This window comes from Idiotropiscis lumnitzeri, chromosome 14 (genome assembly GCF_059441095.1).
Source record: "Idiotropiscis lumnitzeri isolate Australia: NSW breed Sydney's pygmy pipehorse chromosome 14, RoL_Ilum_1.0, whole genome shotgun sequence".
Lineage (NCBI taxonomy): Eukaryota > Metazoa > Chordata > Actinopteri > Syngnathiformes > Syngnathidae > Idiotropiscis > Idiotropiscis lumnitzeri.
The window spans coordinates 19,053,812-19,074,903 of NC_142404.1; the positions used below are offsets into that span (position 1 = coordinate 19,053,812).

General features: G+C 43.5%; 1 long non-coding RNA gene across 1 annotated transcript in view; it reads right to left on the reverse strand.

The window, feature by feature from the left end:
- Nucleotides 1-20,486, reverse strand: part of LOC148323898 (uncharacterized) — a 40,072-nt gene extending 19,586 nt beyond the window's left edge. The window contains exons 1-2 of the long non-coding RNA XR_015846540.1: nt 20,427-20,486; nt 2,687-2,801 (exon numbers count right to left, since the gene is read on the reverse strand). This is a non-coding gene — a long non-coding RNA (uncharacterized LOC148323898). The remainder of the gene's footprint in view (nt 1-2,686; nt 2,802-20,426) is intronic.
- Nucleotides 20,487-21,092: the final 606 nt, after the last annotated feature.

Here is a 21,092-nt window from a genome sequence, read left to right on the forward strand (position 1 = left end):
CAGCATCCTTTTTTTTTTTATCCACGAATCCAAGTATCTGTTTACTTGAGTGCAGTACAAAAATGGAGCCGTCGTCTCACCTCTGCCAAACTTTTCATATTCCTGGAATTCGAGATAAAACATGAGTGCTGACTTTTTCTTGATGAGAAAGGCTGCCGGCGTGGAAAAAAAGCCGCCGGTGAGGCACATGAGACCGAAGAGAAAGCGAAAGGCAAATTTTCCACCGCAAAGTGTTTACATATCACAAGATGACTTCAACAGATTTTTGTTTCTGACCTTATTAAAAAAAAGTTCAACTGCAGCCCGGGGAGCGCGTCGAGCCGGCGCACTTGCGGCTCGTGCAGAACAACACAAGACTTGAATTTTCATGCACGTCCTCGACGGCCCGAGCTAATCTGACAGCCTCCTCCAAGAAAGCCCTTTAACTCCATCTGATACCTTGCGCACATTTCGGCTCAAACTGAGCAAAATATGCACTGCATTTGCCCGGGGATCAGGAATTCAGATGGAAGACTCAACTCCGAGGAACAGAAGGAAATCGGAAGCAGCCACTTTAGCTGCAGATCGAACAGCCCAAAACATGCTTCTCAATTCCGAGATGAAATTGCACGCGGGCGGTGGACGTTTGATCAAGACTTGGAAGGAGACTTTTCAACGGCGCGATGACTCATCATTTAAGTTAACACGAGTATTTGCGACTTCAAATGGGATGGAAGAAAGAAGGCGAGAGTCAAAGTGAGGAGCGCGAGAAGGCATTCGTCCTTCGGCGGAATGAGTCGAGACGTTTCACGATCTGCCGAGGACTCTCCAATGGGGCGTATAATCGAGGTTGTCTGTGTACCAAGAGTGAAATGTGAGAGTGTGTGCGTGGCGCGAGCGGAGATCATTAAATATTCATCGCGGGTGGTTGGACATTCATATGCTGTCAGACGGCGAGCGCCACTCAGCCATTTGTTAAAGCTTTGAACAGAAGGTCAAAACTCCCAAATAACAGCGAGCAGATGTGATTGCGGCCAACGGCTTTCGTGGAGCGAGTTGCGCATTTTAGCGACAAGCGGCGCATCTTTTTCATCTTGGGTGGAAACGGCCAATCAGAAATATTGCGACTGGCTGGGCTGTCTCTTATTTGGGTGCTTTTTCGCTAAAGGTGTCACAAGATGGCGACAAAGACGATGCTAATAGCAAAAGAGTCCTTGGCGTCAACGGAATATTGTTCAAGTGACTCGTCTCAATTTAGAGAAGATCTTTGCATCTTAGTGAAGGAGGAGCGACGTTTAGCCTGAGTTGAAACTTGAAATTGTGAGCCACTTATTTTTACGTCATGTTGCAAAATGCGTTTGAAACAAGATCAAAGTTTTCTGGCATTTGATTTTTTTGGGCTTAATTAATCTGTGACCTCGTTAATTTAGCATTCGTGCATTTTGTCCGGTACTGGCCTCGAAGGCACCAAAAGGAAAAGTAGACTGTCTTCTTTCGTCAAGATCAAAAAGTTTCTTACCAGACCCAAAAGTAGCAAAAAGGAGCGTTTTGCCAAAAGAAGTGTGACTTTGACACAAATGTTTTTTTTTGCTTTCGTGACACGTCAACCAAAAACCTTTGGTCGCAAAATAAAGACTGACAGACACTTGAATACGTTTGTTAAAGAAGTTTAAAATTTGAATTTAGAAATAATTGGCGATGATACAAAACATTTAAAAATGACAAACATCTCGTCTTTTTTTTTTGATATACAACAAAGTCCGCTGAGCGGGGCATTACTGCAGCACGTCAATTGCTGCAAACAGTGAAAAGCAAAAGTAATTGAACTTGAACAGCGGTGTCATGAAATATAAAATAGGCGCTTGAAAAACATTGATGATTGACAGCTTTCTGAACATTACGGTGACGCACTGCTGTGTGCGCAAAAGTCATTTGCATGACATGCGTGTTGCCTGCTCGAAATTGCCTTCGAAAAAGTGGCCCACTTGCATTTTGCCAATGCTGCAGGATCGGCGCAAAGCAGCTCGCTAAAAACAACCACAATTTTGTAGATGGCATTTAACTTAACTCATTTGTTGCCATTGACGGCTAAAGACGTCAAAGATCTATTTTTTTTTTTTTAGTGAATGAGTAAAAAGAGAACGCAAAAACAAGCACGGCAGTCTGGTCAAAACCAAGTTGATGTTGACCCATATTGCTTGCTTGAAAAATTACTTTCCCTCAGCAGCAATTTGAGACCCGAGGCCGGTTGCAGCCTCGGCAAGAATAAGACCACATCGGGCTGAGCGTCTAGTACAGGACACGTTGCGACGTGAGAAGCGCAGATGGAATGAAGACAAAAAAAAAATGCTTCATGGTTTCGCTGTGGGCTTTTGTTACTATGACGACCGGGGACGGAGTCCTTTATGACTCCGGAGGATTCAACTTGCCAAGGGTGTGAAAGGGAAGTGAGTGCCTCCAAAGAGAATTCAAACATTTCCATCGACAGTGCGAACGGATATGCTGGATGATCATCGGCGATGTGTTCAGAATTAAAGGGGGGATTAAAATGCAATTCAAAAAAAGAAAAAAAAATCCCAAATCAGGTTCAACTGTTATTTTAACATGCTTTAAAAAAGGCAAATTATTGCCATTGCAATCATTTTACACGGCACGTCGAAATGGTTTTGTTTGCCTTTCACCAAAACGCATTCAAATTGGTACACACCTGCCACCTGCTTCTGATGGACTTCAATTTGAGTTCAGAAGTTCTAGTAGGATTTTCCTGCAGCCGCATCTTCGGAGCCAAGGCCAGCGGAGAACACCGTCGAACTCTTTTAAAACTGAAAAAAAAAAAACAAAAGAGGTGTGAGCCCAATCTGTAAACTTGCCAGCAGTGTTAAGAAAGCAGCAGACACTCTTCTGCGTCTCACACGCACGCGTGTGTGTGTGTGCGTGTCCAACATATTGGCGTTGGGTTTTCTCTGCCCACCACTGGTAGCGCGGCTCAACAATAACAGATGCGCGTCCTCGCATTCCACATTCATTATTCAAAGTGACTCACACGGCAGCACTCGGAGACAATTGTGACGATAGCGGGCAAAAAAAAAAAAAAGAAGAAATCTTGATTGTGGCGCGACAGCTTTTTTGCCGTGAGGATGCAATGACATTCATAAGCGTGGCCTTTTTGAGTTATTAAGTAGCACTTTTGGAGATGAGCTGTTTGCACGGAAAGGGCACCGAGTATGCCAAAGTCCTGAAAAGCAAATATCGTGTTTGGAATTCTGCTTTTCCAGCACAAGTCGGCGACTTTTTCCGACAGACTGAATTGGAGTGTAAATTTGCCTTCCTTCATGTCGGGGTGGCCTGCAAAGATGAAATAAAAAAGCAACTGCATATTAATTTTTTTGGGCTTTGCCAGGATAGTGGGCCATTTTTTTTTTTTTTAAAGTCACCTTTCCGCATATCCTGTAAGTAATAAAAAAACTTTGGGTTCAAGACAAGAAATGATTTTCCGATCCAAACTGACGGCGTGATGAAGTTCATTCTGACCTCCAGGCTGAATTTTCAGCATTACCTTTGGTCACTTTGATTAGACACTCCGACCGTGCGCAAACTTTGGATTTTTAAATAACACTCATGTACGGTACTCATCCTTTGGGACCGGGCTTAAAAAAAAAAAGGATGCATTTGGCATGTTCTTACAAACGAATGAAATGCAATAAAATCCCTTCACGTCGCAAATATTCCAACGATGCGAATTTGAAACGTAGCCTACATTCGCAAAGTCCAAGACAAGTTTGGAGAGGCCGGAAAGAAAACTGACTCAAGAGTGTTAAGGTCAAGTGGAAAAATGAAACAAAAAAAGGCCCGAGCAAGTTCGGACCCAAATAAGCACAGCTAAATATTCAGAAGAGAAGGACGGGACATTTTTTTCTTGAGTGTATAAATGATCATCTCAAGTAAGGCACACGCGAAGGTGAACAGGAGTTCAATCTGGTGCCGAATCAAAACGTGTTGTCAGTCGGAGGAGTTTGGCAATTCTTCACCCAGCTTAGCTGCCAAGTCATAAGTGGCGAATATTCAGGCGCCGTGGTCACTTTTGCCGTTTTATGGATTTAAAACAACAATTTTGCCAAAAATGTTCCCTTTCAAGTCGTAGATGTACCGTCATACACATCTTCAGCGACATCACCCGCAATGTTATGATCCGGTTGTTAAATTCAGAAAAAAAATTCCATTTAACACGGGAGCAACGAGATGACGCACAGTGTGTTCTCACTCCGTGTTTACGGGTTAAATTTGTGATGACATGAAATCAGGCTTGTGATGAGCGCGTCCTACTTTTTGGGCAGCGGAACATTTTTAAAGCCGCGCCGCGTGTCGCTTCAGTCGGAGAGCTTTCACGCTGCGTCTGCCGCTCACCTTTTCAAATGAAAGGAAATGAGACTTCCATTACTGTCTGCCGCTCACGCAATCGCTGTAATCCAAAGATGTCAACAACTCACACCTCAATCACGCTCACCATCTCCCTGGGAAAATTGCCCCGTCCACCTCGGCAAAGTGGCAAGAAAACGTTATTTCGCCGAGCTCTTTTGCGGCGGCTTCATGCCGAGGTGCATTTTGGGGCCCCGCGGATTGTTCCGCCCACAAGACAGATTTGATGCTATTAGAAGATGGGCCGTAATTACAATATCGACTCGGGAGTGAAGGTGACAACGCCGCAGCTTTCGGCCACCTTCAAAATGACACCTCAGAAGAAAGAAAAATGGCGGACTGCAGCAGGGGTTCTCAAACTGCGGTCGCCGGGGAGCAAGCTGAGCCGTCCGTTTGACAATTTGCAACAAATGATGTCATATTACACGGCGCATATGGGGACTTGTGCACCAATAACAAGGAAAAAGCAATCAAAGTCATTTTGGGTGCAGAAGAAAAAAAGTATTTTTGAAATTGACTTTGTTCAAGGACAGTTGGTGTCACCTCGTGCTTGACCTGTCTGCTTGGGCTTCAGGAGCTTTGCTCAAACCATTTTGGAATATCCTCTACAAAAAAAAATTCTTCTTTGTTTGCAAAAACTGGGCATAAGTTTCAAAACGCCCACTTTCATATTCTAATGTTATTTTCATGAGATCACTTTTTCCTCCCAAAAAAAAAAAAAAATCATTTGTCCATTTTGGGAGTTCTGTTCCCTTCAAAGACTAACACATGAATATTTAGTCCAAGGATCGATTGGCTCTTTGTAACGTGAGAATGAAAATGAAGCACTCCGAACTGCTATTAGGTGTTCCTTTTGGAAACATATTCGCCGGTTATTAATAATTCATTAGCGCTAATGCAAACTGATGATGAATTGTACTATGACTAATTCATTATTATTGTAATATTAGCTGAAATTGAATAGTTGCGTGTAATTTGGGGAGGCTTCTATTTTAAGTGTGGCCCAGCGTCAACGCTTTGGCCAGTGAGGAAAATTCACTGGTCATAAAACATGTTAATAGGAAATAGGAAAGTGTGATCATCTTCTTTTTTTTTTTTTGGCCCCACCACCAGCCTTCTCTTTCCTTCTCAATCCACATTATGTGCTTCATTTCAGAATCAAATATAGACTCCCAGGGAGTAATTTGTATTATTTTCCGATACATGAGTTCCAATTACCGTCACTCTCGCCTTAAGCTCACATCGAGACTAATGAGAGAGTGGAGGCATTTATTGTTTATTCAAAAGTCAGGATGTTTCAGAAAAACAAAAAACAAAACTCGGAAAAGGATATTGATTCAAAACTCATCAAGTGCTAGAAAACAAACACGGGGAGCAACGTGTAACTTTTCATATAAAAATGTTTTTACAAAATAGGCATCCATGGAAATGTTTTTTTTTTTAACCGTGACAAGTTAAATCAAACAAACGGCCCGCCGCCATTCTGTTTTTTTTTTTACGGCGGATACTTGAACTCATCATCCAACGTTGACATCATTAAACATAAAAAAGCTTCCTGTTGGGCAATTTTGGTACTGCAAGCTCGTCAAAGTATGAGCCATCGCATTCGCACACAAAATGGCTGCTTCAAACCAAAATGGCCGACTTCCTCTTCAATTTTGAGATGTTTTCTTATATCCACTTATGATGCGTCAGCTCAATTTCATGTTGATCAGTGAAACTAGTGTTCCAGGATTATTATTTTTTTCTCCCTCAAACCAAAATGGCCGACTTCCCGGGTCTTAAAGGGCCTGGAATGGCTGCTTCCAAACAAAATGGCCGACTCGCTCTTCAATTTCGGCCATGGGTTCTTTACCTTTTTGATAGACCCGTCCCCCTACGCTAATTTCTTGTTGGCGAGTGAAAATGATGTCTGCAGTTGATGTCTTTGGAGCCTTTTGTCCCTTTTGAATTTCACTGCCGGCTGTCTTTGGAGAGTCTTCAAATCCATCCAAGGTGAGGCCGTTTTGAACGCGCGTTGCAACTGTTGTTGTCCTTTACGCGCGTTGTTCCCAATCGGTTGCGCTCCCTCTGAGCTTCCAGATGTTTGCGTCCGCCACAGTGGTCAGTCGGCGGTGATGGATCGGTCGCAAACGTTCATTCCTTTCGCACAGCAGATGCCCTGACAGGAAGTGGCAGGAAAACACGCGAGTTATTAATGGCATTAATTAAGCCTCTGCGCCAATGGAATGGAAGCCTCATTAATGTCATCGCTTAACTCCAGCGTTTTCCTGCTACTCCAAAAAAGTTCCTCTTATCCCCCAAAAGTGTTTGCGTGCAGAAGATCCTTGAATTCTTGAAAATACAACCCCCAATATCAATTCCTTTCCAACCGTGAAATTTGCAAGGCATGTCGAACGACAGTCAGCCATTTTGCTCGGAAAAAAACCCAATCTACTTTTTGGCTTCTATCCCCGTCAATGGCAGTGAATGATTTAAACATGGCTTGTTAAGATTGAATTGTAATCCATAACAGGTGGTTAAGCTAGACGTGGATAGTGACTTGAAATGTGAATTGTGAGGAGGCGGAGCTTGACTGTGGCTGCGATGCCGACAAACCCAAACGAGTTGCATGACAACAGAAGGCTTCATCGTTTCATGCAACTGACAGATTGCAGCCTTTGGCCCATCCATCGTTGCACTCGCGCCTCTGGTTAATTGGGCCTGTATGCAGCTGACCCGTATCAGTGTCGCCTAGCCTATAGCCAGGTGCGGGGGGGGGGGCAACAGTATCATTCATGCATTAAGGAGCAACTCAGCGACATGATGCATGCCGACAAGACAGAAAGCACACGGTGGCCACTATCAATATGATGAGGCTCAGCCGAGTGAAACAAAAACAACTTGACAACCTGTAGATATTTATAGCGGAGGGTATGATGTCAAAGTCCACCCACAGTCGAAGAGCCGCTGCGGCCTCCGAGTTAAACTCGGGCTAATTAAGTTGACGCTTGTCATTTTGGATCACCTTCCGAGGCGGTTTGGTCTCAGGGAGCTGCTGCGGTATTCAAGGGTGACGGATTGTCACGCTTCAACGCACTTGTGACAGGTGACGGGGAGAATGACAGAAGAGCAGGCGGAGAGCGCAGACCTCCACCAAGGTTGAACTTTACATGCGGCTTCTTGCAAGTCTTCTCATTTTGTATTTGGGCGTTGGACTCTTGGTCCTGTTCAATGCGCAGGAATGTGACTCTCCTCGTACCACCAGCAAATATCCATTTGTTTTTCAACAGGTTGGCATGGGGGAGGGTCACACCCAGTTTGTCTGTAAAATTCTCTTTTGTTGTGACTAACGGTCACCAGTAGATGGGGTATCGCATTGTTTGGGATTCGATCTCAGCATAGCTTTTGAGTAGAAGATTAGAAGGTGAACGTCAGCTTGTCAAGTCAATGAAGGCAATGCACTTTACAGCTATTGAGCAAAAATCTGGCAAAGAGATGTAGCTCGGCTCTGTAGTTTGAATTTGTCTCTACATTTCGTGTCATGATTTTGTTGTGGTGGTGGTGGGGGGGACGGGCTTTGTACCCAAAGGCAGAGAAGCAGGCTTTGTAGTCTCATAAGAAGCAACAAGGCATGAAGGTTGACGGATGGTAGCATTCGACTGCACCGCAACATTCACCAGACACCGGCAAATGTTCACATCAATGAGGTGGAACGCATCTGTGAAATTAAAGCGGGAGAAAATTGGGCTTGAAATAAAAGGCACAAGCAAAGTGCTGCCGATTTTGGGAACGGGAAGAAAAAAAAGAAAAGCCCAACAGTGGACTTTTAATAGCGACTCCCATCGGGATGCTGTGACAAGCTGTCAAAAACAATGCGACGCTGGCTTAAAAGTTTGAAGAGTTTCACTTTTGCAGTGACGCGAATACTTTTATGGAGAGGTTTTTTTTTTTTTTAAAGCAAATAAGAGCGCAGCTTTATTTTCCATGTTAGAATCTTTGAAATGTTTCTCTTTCAACCAGCAGAGAGAACATAAGACGGATTCATTTTTCAAAGGTATCCTGTTGAATCCCGATGATTTTAAAGAAAAATTGACTTGGTTTAAAATGAAATTTCAAATCATTTCTTTGTGTTTAACCACTACCGTGCTATGACAATATTCTCCAGACCCGTCCTGGACTGGTGACTACTCACAATTTCCCAGAATTCAACAAGAAATATGATAAAATCAAGTAACCCATAACTCAACTAAAGAATTCTTTTAATATTTTCTTAGATTAAAAAATAACAAATAGATACATTTTAATGAACCAATATTTGAAAAAAGGCGAAATGATTGCAACAAACATGACAGGATGATGTAACAAATGATTTATTGATCTGTCTATCTGGCACGATTGCATCAGGTGGGGCCGGAAAACCCCACCACGGCCCCCGCTCATGCCAACATTTGATTGGCCGCAATGTCGATGTCGACTTTTGGGCTGAACGCAGCATCTCTGAACGCGTGCTGAAGGCTGAGACAACAATAACCACATTGGAAGCAAACTTCTGATGACATTGCCCATTTGCCGAGCGACTGCTTCATTAAGACTTGCACTGCGCCTCCGAAATGAGAGCACGGGACAAAAGGGGCAAGAGGCGGAGGGGCGGCGGTGGGCGCTGGGCGCTTTGACTCGCGCGAGCGGAATAACAAACAGCCTCCCGGAAGAGAGGAAGTAGAACGTGAAGGGCACAGTGAATTAGAGTTAAGATAAAGACAAGTGGGAGCTACTCTGCAATCGTACAAATGTTCCTGTCTGTCAGTGGCGCAATGAATGGAGAGGTAGTGAGTAAGTAAAAACACCATCATGCCCACGCGTGACGAATGGCTGCCACGCCACACACTGGGAGCCAAACAAGACAGATATAATTGGATCGCATGCCAAGTGACTAAGTGCTTTTGTCTAAGACCCTTCTACATCCATTTTCAGGGTCGCCGAAATCTGGCCCCGACGGACACCCCGGACTAGTCAAACGCGGGCAAAAAAATAATCGGTTCAAATTTCCTAAATCGATTTGATTCGATTCAAGATTTTACACAATTCACTTTGATTGATTTTCAATTCAATCAAGGATTTCCCGCAGTACCGGTTTTAGGCATTCTCAGAAGAATATATGCTTTCATGAATCGATATCGGGCTCGGAAAAGGAAAATCGATTAAAATCAATATATGGATTTTTTTTTTCCAAAACCCAACCATAGAGTGGAATGTCTACATTCGTTTTCGGATTTGCCTGCAAAGACGCTATTTGCATGATTTAAGCAGGGTACAAATGTACTCCCCATCAGGCCCAATTTGAGCGTAACTCCTCTCTGAGGAAACCAGAAGACATTTTTCCTGCCCGATCCATTCAGAAATGAAACCAAGCTCGGTCGAATCACGGACAACATGACTGCGACATGAAGCGAGTGATGATGAACATATGGAATCAAGAAGAGAATTTAAGAAAGTACAGACATACTGAAAAATAACTTTTCGATTAAAGATGGCAACGGATGTTTCTAAGAGATTATGTGGAGTGGGCTGTGTTAAGCGTCCATTTCCTTCCTCAACGTGCTCAGAAAATAGTCGGGCCAAGAGTACTAAATGTTAAAAAAAGTTTCAATATTTATGAGGTCGATTCCCGAGGTAACACAGAACCACATCAATTAGGAAGCAAACTGAAATTTGCACTTTTACCGTACTCAAAGAGTCAAGTTGATTCTATTTACCAAGTCGATTCCCAACAGAAGTTACGGCATTTCAAAGCACTTCGCACATTGAACGGAAGAAACACAAAATATATTAAACAAGAGACTGTAAGAAACGGAATCCCTGATGTAAAAGGAGCAACCGGTTGTGTCGAGCTCCACTCCCCCAAGTTGATCGGTTTTCTCTTCAATATGATCCTGTCCGATTGTCCTGTGCTGCGGGGTGTGTTAAGAGCAACATTTCCTCCCCTATCTGCTGGCAAAACTGTTGTTGCTGACAATCATAAAAGTTAAACGTTCGATATTTCAGGTGGGTACACACCTCAAACGTCAGCAGAGTCCAAAAACAGAAAGACATTCAAGAGTTTGCCACTGAACGGTAGTCAACGGAGAAGATAATAGTTAGCCTAGCTTCAATGATTTCTTCTTTTATGACCACTTTTTTTTTTATTTTTTATATGTTCTGGCAGTCTGGGTGCCATGTGGCAATATGCTGCCGACTACAGGTCTGAGTCAGTACTGCAGCAGAAATCCATTGGTGGAAAGAAAATCACTATTGCACAAACATTGGCCAGTATCAGTTAAACCGTTTGGAAAGAAACAACAAAGAAAATAAACTAAGACTGAAAACAAAGCTTGAAACAAGAGTTTCATACACATCACTAACGACCTCCAGAAGTGACACGAGAAGCAAAAGACACAAATGGACGGCCAGGCTGTAATTTGGGACTAAGGGGGGGGGTCTTCTGTTTGTTTTGGCGAGAAACTTTAAACCCGCCGGAGACAACTGCTAATTGATTACGCGACGGTACAACACTACAGCCGCACGTAACTTGTGACTGACAAACAAGACGTGATCTTTTCACGCCTTATTAGGACACACTAACACGAAGCAATCAAGCCCACCAGTTGTTGACCTTTTGGATGATTTTTCCAGCCACTCAGAAATGCAGATAGAGGTCAACTGGCGGCCTGCAAATGAAAATGTGAAAGCCAGCGGGAAGGGAACGGCGCTGGCATTCCGTCCTCTGGAGAAAAATAGAAACCGACTTGCAGAGTATTTCAACATACTGCAAAGACACATTTGCTACGATCACGGCAAAGAGTGGAACTTAAACGGACATTCTAGCAATTTGCTTTCTTGTACTGAACATTTCGTCTGACTGCTACGGTGAAATTTGAGCGCTGTCTATTAGTTTTGGTCACTGCTAACTCACTTAAGTGCAAGCACGTTTTCTTTCTTACTTGAATCAGAAGAGCGACTTAATACGGCAAAGGAAGAAAAAAAAAAAAAACCCTTACTTTGTGTCCACTGACAAGCGTGGCTAATATGATGGTTATTAGCGGATGATTGACAGCAAAGGTGTCATTTTCACTGAACTGAGGCTGATTGATGCGTGTGCTTGGGCGTTATGTGTTTAAATGAGTCATTCAACTATGAACACACACACACACACACACACATTTTCATACTTTAAATATACACAGCCAGGCCACAGCAATGTGTGAAGCGATGGACACACACAGTATGGAATAAGTGCAAGCAAAGTATTGAAATACTGACTTCCGCAGTAAACATCTCAATTCAGCAAATCATTTAACTCCTGAACTAAATGGGACACTAAAATTGCCATTGAAAAGTAAAAGCTTTACTTCAGCACTTTAACTATTAGCTTCTTTAATGGACGTTATTACGACACTTGATTACAAAACCTAATTGGTGCTTTTAAAGCCTTCCGGGTGGATCAAGAGTAAGAATGATGGGGAAGTCATTAAGTCGAGATTCACCTTAATTGTCACTTACGACTTACTTCATTTGTGGCGAGAGCTTCCGATAGGGAAAGGGCTCTCCTTGAAGGGCTCTCTCGTCACGACGTGCGCAAATGCAGCGCTGTGCGCGCCGTGACTCTACGAGGAGGCGGGTTAGACTGGGTGTTGGTTTTGCGCCGTTGTGGGTGTGAACGGAGAAATCAACCAATCAGCGGCTCCTCTCACTTCCTTTAAATGCGGCGCAAAAATAGGGCGACATCTTTGTGCGGCAAAGAATGGCAAGATATGCTCATCACCGGTGGCAACGGACAGCATACGTGAATACCCTGACTAAAAGGACATTTGGGATGACATCTCCACTTGAGCTCAAAGTGAGTTTTTGCTCAGAAAACTATGATAAATCACTGATTGAGATGTGAAACCATAAACAGTATGTCAAAAATGAAATAACGTAAATACAATAAATACGTTACAGCAGTGCTTCTCAATTATTTTCCTTTACCCCCCCCCAGCAAAAAGAAAACAATTTGCATCCCCCCACCACCACCCACTCTCCGTCGCAACGATAAATAATTTGGGGTGAATGCAAAGTTTCTGCTTGGGGCATGTTGTGGCGGTGCGATCGGGGAAGTTGCACAATTATGAAACAACACATTAAATGGAAAAAAAAAATGCTGAAATGCCCGCGAGTAGGGGAGATTCACAAATTCTACCGTGTCATTTCATTGTCGGCGGGAATTTCCAGTCGTGTCCCGGGGGGCCAACGCGGGGGATTTCCGAGCCGTTGTAGCAGCACTTTCATTTTGTCTTCGAAATGTTCCAATGTCCGACGTAGCTCGGGGGCCCCTTTCGCTTGGGGCGCTGGGTGATTTCCCAAAGTAAAATGGATTTTTTTTTTTAGCTGTTATCAACTGACTGGCTGGCGACGACTTGAGGGTGTAGCAGACGACAGACGCTAACCCGTTCGATTGTGCTTCAGGAGCTTTGCCGCCTTTGACTTTTCACCTCTTGAAAATAAAAACAACAAAATAAAAAATGTCCATCCGTCGTTTGCTAACAAACAAAAGACGAGCAAACGACGGGACTTCCAGCAGCTGAAAATTCAGAAATGATGCGGAATTAGCTTAACTTCTAAACGACCGTCAGGTTTCATCACCTCTTTTTGATTTTTAATTGATCGTACGAGAAATAATTACTGCTAAAAACGGAGCTATCGTAACTCTGTTAAGAATAAGTCATGCTAGCAACGTAGCAGCCATGGCGAGCTAACGTTGGCTTGTTTACATCGCTAATGCTAGCTTAAGATTTACTTGCGTTGCTCACTTGTTGAAGCTGGGCTGCGTTCTCTGACGGTGACTGTCAAAAGAGCTTTCATGATCACATGCTTTGAAGAATGGCCGCGTTCAAGTCACTGGCATGTAGCCTCGTGGTGCATGCGTGCGTACTCGTGAGTGGGTGGGTGGGGGATAATTAGTAAATTGAGGCTAAAAACTTCATCTTTAAGGAAAGGAAAAGAGGAAGCATTCACTACTCGAAATAGTTTTTGTTCCACTCAAAGCTCAAGTATGGAGTGTGAGGACTTTTATGATTGTTTCGGGGAAGTGGAGACCCCTTGTACTGGATTTGTAGGACAGCCACAAGTTTCAACTTAGCGTGAACACGACTCCTTAAGCTCATCATTAGCTTCTTTTCAATAACAAGGTCAAGATTATTAAAAGGCAGTGCTCTCAAAATATGATTGCATCACTCGAACAGAAATGCAACAACGTCTTCATCGGATCAGGAATGCAATCTGGAAAGGACAGAATTGGATTCAATGAAGGAGTTGCCCGGGTTCTTGCGATAAGCAGTTGGACAAATGCGCATAATGCAGCATGTTATTAGCTCCATAATGGCGAAGAACCTCATCAGCGCTATCACATTTGTTTTCGCCAGGCCACACGGCCAGATAACGAGACTCTTTAATGAATCCCCCCCATGCCATGTACTTCGCTCCAAATCCTCCTTTACGCTTTTCAGTTTCCTCCCGCACTGGACAAATTGAATTATTACACAGGAGATACGGTCAGGGTGACTTTAAAAACCCGGCAAGAGCGTACTTGTCAGGAACTACTTTCTAAAAAACGTTGTCAGACTCGCCCAAAACTGCTCTGGGGTGACTCATTAAAGTGCGGTGGAAGCCAGCGGGATGATGACTTTTTGAATAATTTGCCTTAAAATGTTGCACCTTGCCACAGCCGACGAGACGACACATTTTTCTTTCTTGGAAAAAAGTAACGGCGAGCACTTGGAAGCAAAAATTGCGCCTGTCAAGATTTCAACATTTGTCACCTGCTTAATGAGTCAACAAGGTTGTTAAATCAGAGTACCGCTAAGTCTTTATTCATCCCGCAACTTCAGGTCTTTGCAGTGAAACGAAGAAGCTCAAAGGACGAGTCGCAAAAATAAGAATTTACAACATCTGGCGAGACATGGCTTCCTCCTGGATCTGAATTATATCCAAGTTTAAGCGCAAAAATTGGATGGCTCAAAGATTATCCCGACCAATCGTCCAGTGGCGAAAAATTCTCCGCAATCTACCCAGAAAATGATCGTGACCAAAAACTCGGCCCCCAACCGCTGACACCCCCAATCCTCGCCAGTCCCGCAAATACGAATGTTGTACGACTAGCTAAGAGAGGAATAGCCGACGCTAGCTCGACTAACTGCTATTCTCATCCACAACTAGCTAATTGTTGCACTTTTGGACCTGCAGCCTTTGGGATGGGATGAGCTCGAAAAAAAATGCAAATAAGCAAATGAGTGAATAGCAAATAGGTAAAGCAATAAAGTGCCGCGTTTAAATTGCAAGCGGCTTTTCTGAACTTCTCAAGTGTCTCAATCTCATTGTTGTCACTAATCGCGAGTTCACCACAGTCGAGGCGCCGATGACCGTCGTCACCTTAGTCTGCGGCGCTATTACCGCCTGTCGGGGGACGGTCGCGCCGGGCCGTGGTGGGGGGTGGCTTCTCGCGCACAACCACTGACTAATTGCTTTATCGGAGCCTTTTGTCTAACCGCTTCAGAATTGAGTTTGAGTGCCAGCCAGACGAGGGGGGTGGGATCATAAATTGAAAGGGATAAGGGGAAGAGAAATCCAATTTGCACACAGCCCTTGTCAGAAAAGCTTACCTGCGCAGCTGTTAGGTGTCCGGATGAGACAAGTGAAAGAAAAGGCGATAACAACGTTACAGTGGGAACAAACACATCTTTGTCTAAAAGGCCCCGCTGAGGAGAGGAATCGAGTACCAGCCACCGGCATGTCTCCACCAAACGGATGCTAGCGCCGGTCGCCATGGTTACTCGCGATCCAACTTAGATTTAAATACAGGTTTGAGCACTCAAATCAATAACAGGTGTTGACATGAGCAAAATGAACCACGCTGCGTATTGGTGTCGGTGATCACACTTGAAAGTGCTCAAGGACTCTGCTTTCGACATCCCTAAATGTTATTTTTGTTATTCTATTTGCTCGTTGCTGTCACGTTAGAGTGACTTTAACTATAAGAGATAAACTGCTGGCACGTTTTTCCACATCGTCGATTAATGACGATGATTCTGACGATTCCGATTGAAAAGCTGACAAATGAATGACAGACAATTGTGTGGTGGGGTGTGAAGACAAGAGGACAAGGACAACCAAGACACCAGTTTCACCAAAAACTTTGGAAGAAAAAAATCATACGAGTTTACACAGAAAAGTCTAAAGACCAATCGAGGAAACGGAATCGGAAGGCTGACATAAAGGCTTGTAGAAAATATTTTGGGCATTTTTTTAATAATCCCTGACTGGAACTAAATATCCATCCATCCATTATCTGTACCACTACTCCTAACGAGGGTCGCAGGGGGGGCTGGAGGTTATCCCAGCCGCCTGGGCAGTAGGCGGGGTCACACCCTGAACTGGTCGCCAGCCAATCGCAAGGCACACAGACACGAACAACCGTTCACACTCATAATCACACCTCGGGACAATCGGCGAGTGTTTGGAATGGGGGAGGAAACCGGAGTACCTGGAGAAAAGCCACACAGGCACAGGAAGAACATGCAAACTCCACACAGGAAGAACCCGAAAAGTATCCTAAATGTTCAAATATAATGGGTGTGTTCGCACTGCATTTATTTTAAATTCCTCAAATTATTAAATGGTCGTTTTGTTCTCCGGCATGCATAAGGGACACATACATACTTCCTTTAATGAGTTCCAGACTGTGACCGTGGTTTTTGGAGTGAACATCAAAACTCCGGGAAGCCGCGGAATGCACAGACGGCTTCTTCAGCAAGGCTGAACCGTCCTTCAAGTAAGTCTTTAATGCCTTGTGGTATATATAGAGAAAGAAAAAAAAAATCCTCCTGTTCAGTGTCCATAAAAGCGCTGAGTGGCTTTTTACAGGTACTTGCTGGCACAGGCGCAGAGGTGCTTGGGTATTTTCACACATTTACACAGCCGGGATGGAAATGGAGTGCGGCCTCATTGTCATGGCTCGCTCTCTATTAGGCTGTGAGTGCACTTTCACCCGTCCTCACCAATTCATCGGCGCAACTTGACAGCAGCGATGCGCCGCCTCATTTTTGCCTCAGCTAACCTTCCGGCAGAGCTCACTCTGGGCTTAATAATATATATATATAAACAATCTTGGGAGAATAAACACTTATGTTCAATTTTTTATTATTATTTGTTTAACTTGACATATTAATAGGATGTCTGTCACGCAAAAACGCCCATTCACGTAAAAATACAAATTAAAAAATGGACAAAGGTGTTGCTCACAGCACAGCCATGATATGCAGGAAGTGCAAACGCATCAATCAATAATCAATGAACTCCTTGCTTAATAAGTCATGATCCTCTGACACTCAACCTCTTTTTGTCCCTTCAGATTAAAAGATTCCTCGTGCTTTAAACTGCTGGATCTCCGAATAAGAGAGCAAGGTGGGAGCCAGTGGGCTTGTCATTCTTTTTGACGTTCAAGAGCTCGCAGACACACGCGTTCGCTTCCAAGATATTCTTCAGTGACAGTTTTGACTGACAAGGGAAGGTAGGATTCTTAATGCGGGCTGACCTTTGGCACAGCGCTCCTTCTAATGGTGCCAAAAATAACCACCGGCACACAAACGTGCTCATTTATTGATGCCGAGAATAGGCCACTCATTTGTGACGCGTCGTCTTCGTGTCGTCTTGAATCATTGCAAATGTGATTTGGCCGAGACGTGTTGCTTGTCCGTTTTTTTTTCCTGGTGATGCAACGTGATGCCATAAGCCGGTCGGACACGATCACTTGTTATTGTGTCGGATAAGAGTCAGCGGCTGGATTTGAAATTAGGCAAGCCTGTCATATTCAGACAAATGTGAAAAAAATCCCTCCAGTAGGAATTTGTCAACGTACCAGACCAGGAATTCTTGGTCATTTTTTTACTTTTTCATACGTCTTGTGATGATAGACGCGCTTGCCTAATCTCGTGTTGACCAGTGAAACTAGAAGGCGGGGGCTGTTCTTTTTAGCAACGTTCTAATCAATTGCAAGACTTGAATTTTGCACAAAATGGCTGCCTGAAACCAAAATGGCCAACTTCCTGGTCAGAGTTAGTCTTGCATTTGTGGAATGTGAGTTAAGCAGCAAAAGCCACCCGTTTTTGTGCATCCCAGCACGGCGGCCATTTTGTCACTTCACTCGCGATTGAAAATGACATCACAGATGATGCTCAGGGTTCCGCCAACGACCAATCACGTTTCGTCAGAAAACGGGTAAGCCTTGATTGGTCGTTACCGGAATCCTGAGCAATTTTGATGTCATTCTCAGTCAACAGAAAGTGACAAAATGGCCGCCACCTGGTGGATTTTGTTGCTTAACTCATATTCCACAAAGGTCATCAGAACGCCGCGTTTCGACTCGTCGGGCTGCAAAGAACATATTCTTATTAAGACATATTTGGATTTGACTTCCCCTCGAAGGGAAATTGTGTGGATTTGTGTTTCGGCAATCTCAAATGGCAAATCATCAGTAACCACCTCCGACTGTATCGTGGTGTAATTTGAGTTCCACATTTGTTTCCGGCGTTCTGATGGATCCTCTCAGCTCCGGTGAGTAACGAGGCTCGGGTGAGAGGTAATTATTTTCATTTTGCTGACAGCGTGCGGTTGCTCTGTATTCGCCTCGGCCCGTTGTGACAGCTCGCTATCTTCCGGCGACGATAATGGGCGTCAGGTTCTCATTATATGCGCCAGCGCCGGCGGTGGCATGGTGGCAAGACAGCCTGGAAAGAACCGGGACATTTCGCTATCCATGTGTCACGCTGGAGAAATGCAAAATAAATCAAGTTCACCACTGGTCAGGAAAAGTTTACTGTGTCCCAAATAATTTAACCACATGCATTCCCAAATGTGATTAGATGATCAAGCGTCGTATCGAGGAAACCTGCCGTTGTTTTTTTTTGTTTTTGTTGGAACAAACAAGCTTTTTGTAATAAGAAACATGTCAAGCACAACATTGATTTTGAAGTTAATATTTTTTGCCTTTCTGACAATATAAAAAAGAAAAGCAAGACTGAGAAAGAGCTTTTGACGGCAAAATATTCTTTTCTTCTTTTAAAGACGCACAACTAAGAAACACGTTATTTTCACATGTTGTTTGCCATTCGTTTCATGAACTGCATCATTTTTTTTGGTCATGATGGCGACGCACGCTTTCCACGACACAAACTGTTTCGACTTTACATGCACATTACTCGTTGGCGCGCCAACGACCTAAAACGGTCCGACTTTTGATGCGTTTCCTCCTTCCTTTCGAATCTGTGCTGGTTAGAATGCAAAGTGATCCAACGCCGCCATCTACAGGGATCCATAAGTTATTACGCTGTTTGGCAAAGCTGAATTTCAACAGACGAGGAGCTGGACGAGATCCCCTTCCACATTTCTCCTTCTGACGAATATATTTGGCCATTTCTTCATCCTTGCCAATAAATGCTTGGATTCCAGTTGGCGAACAAAAACATCCACAGTGGGGAATGAGCTCAATGTTCCAAAACTAAAATAGGGAGGATTAATTGTTTTAGATGTTGGTTTTATTGGCGCGCCAGTCTCCATTCTGTATGTCGGTACGCACTTTTTAAAATAATGACAATTAATTGCAAATCATTTAGTGGAGCCGCAAGCTATAGCTCGCACGGGGTCCAGAGATTCCAGCTTGCTCTCATTCTTTCATTGTATTTATCATCATCATTATTATTATCATTTCTTTTCATCTCCCTGGTTTGAACTATGAACTCGCGTTGCATTGAAATGCAGGAAGTTCTTTCTTCGCATTCCAGCCTTCCTCCTCCTCCTCCTTCTTCTTCTGCTGCTGTTGCTTCCCCGCTGTTTGGAGGCTGGCACGCTGCCAGTTAGCAGCTAATGGGCCCCGGACATTTGTGGCTTACTTGAAGCCCCCATGGTAGCTAAGGTAGCATGTTAGGAAAGAAAAAAAAAATCCCATTATGCTAATGCTAATTCAGCCGGAGGGCGAGAAGAATGCCCCGCCACTTTTCATGGGCGTCATTATCGGCGGCACGGTGCATGTCGTGAGGGTCGGAAGAAGCTCTTTCATGCTACCGGAGCCTTTCCGCAGGACTTCATAATAGCATCGGCGTGGGAGGTGCGGGCTAACTCTCGTCTTGACATCTCATTCGCACTGTCATGCACCACGCAGAGCGAATACGAATTGCGTGACACGCCACTGTGTGCTCCAGTTTCAAATTAAGCCATCACTTAATTGAGAACAACGAGCTTGATTAACTGTTTAGAGTCACTGTGTCACTGACGAGCAACCATTTGTCTTTGATTTCTGCAGTACTCCTGGAAAAATATTTTGGACTTTCATTTGAATATAAAAAAAATGCCTGTTTTCTGACATGTATTATGACAACGGCTGTTGGAAAAAGCCAAAATTGGATATGCGGTTGAATCTGAAGCAGGCTCAAAAGACATCAAATGAGTATCAGTTGGCATTTAACAGGATTTAGGATGTACGGGAACTCCGTTTCAAAAACAATGGTGAGTACAACATCACTCTCTCTTTTCTGTAAAGTTGCACTGTTGAGGATTTGACCTCTAAACTGGTTATTTGGATGTATTGACCACCACAGGGGCTCCGGTAAGAGAGCACAGTCTTTAAATATATAAAGTATATGAAACAATGAGAGAAAGAAAACCATTCAAACTACAATTAGAGTAAGCAACAAAGTACTTCTACTATCCAAAAGCCAGCAACACTCCCAACACAAGTAAACTGATATATATAGACGTTTAAATGTTGTTTACGATAAACTTACTAGCTTTCCAGTCTATATTACTTGCATTAGCAAGTTGCCAACGGCTACCTATTGTACAAGTTAGCTAAACACTGTTGACTATCGAATGCAAACATGAGAATCAAATGATTGCATAAACACACGCATTATTTTACTGAGGAAAGCAAGAAGAATATGCTATCAATATTAATTCGAATGAATAAGAACAAGTCAAGTACTCACATCGACATTGATTACTGCACCGCGATGAGCTGAACGGCGAACGAAAACGCTAAACAGGAAACGGAAATATGAAGCGACCCTTCAACATAAAATACGCCTTTCAGAATAAGACAATTAAACGTCACGCATTCAACGAATCGAAGAATTCTAAACATGCATAATTGTTCTTTATTTGGCTTTGTTTTATCAATAAACAAAAATCGACAGGAATCTGAATAGAATACACACTTTTTTGCTGCAATAGAGTTGTCATGTCAAGGTACTGTACGCTCAACGCCACAAATGGACACATTTTCCCGTAAAAAATTCAACGACTTTAGCAGCACTTAGTTCAAATGATATGCATGCCTGAATTGCTGGTTGCTCGTTTGTTACTGCGCCAATCCCGGCTTTGTATCAATTATACAACGGCGGGAAATGTCACAATAATAAGCATTGTCTGGCTGCCGCAACAAGACTTTGTCATTTTATTCGAGTAGCGTGCTTACCATTAGTCAAGAAGCACCTCGCGTACATTTTTTTTTCTCCAAAACTCATCACACGAAGAGGTGCATGGCAGCAGATACGTGATTCCGATTTAAAAATTTGTATGCAATGGATCATGTCATTGAAAGGACATTAAAAAAATGGCAATGGCGTTAGTCCAAAATGACTTTGATATATTTC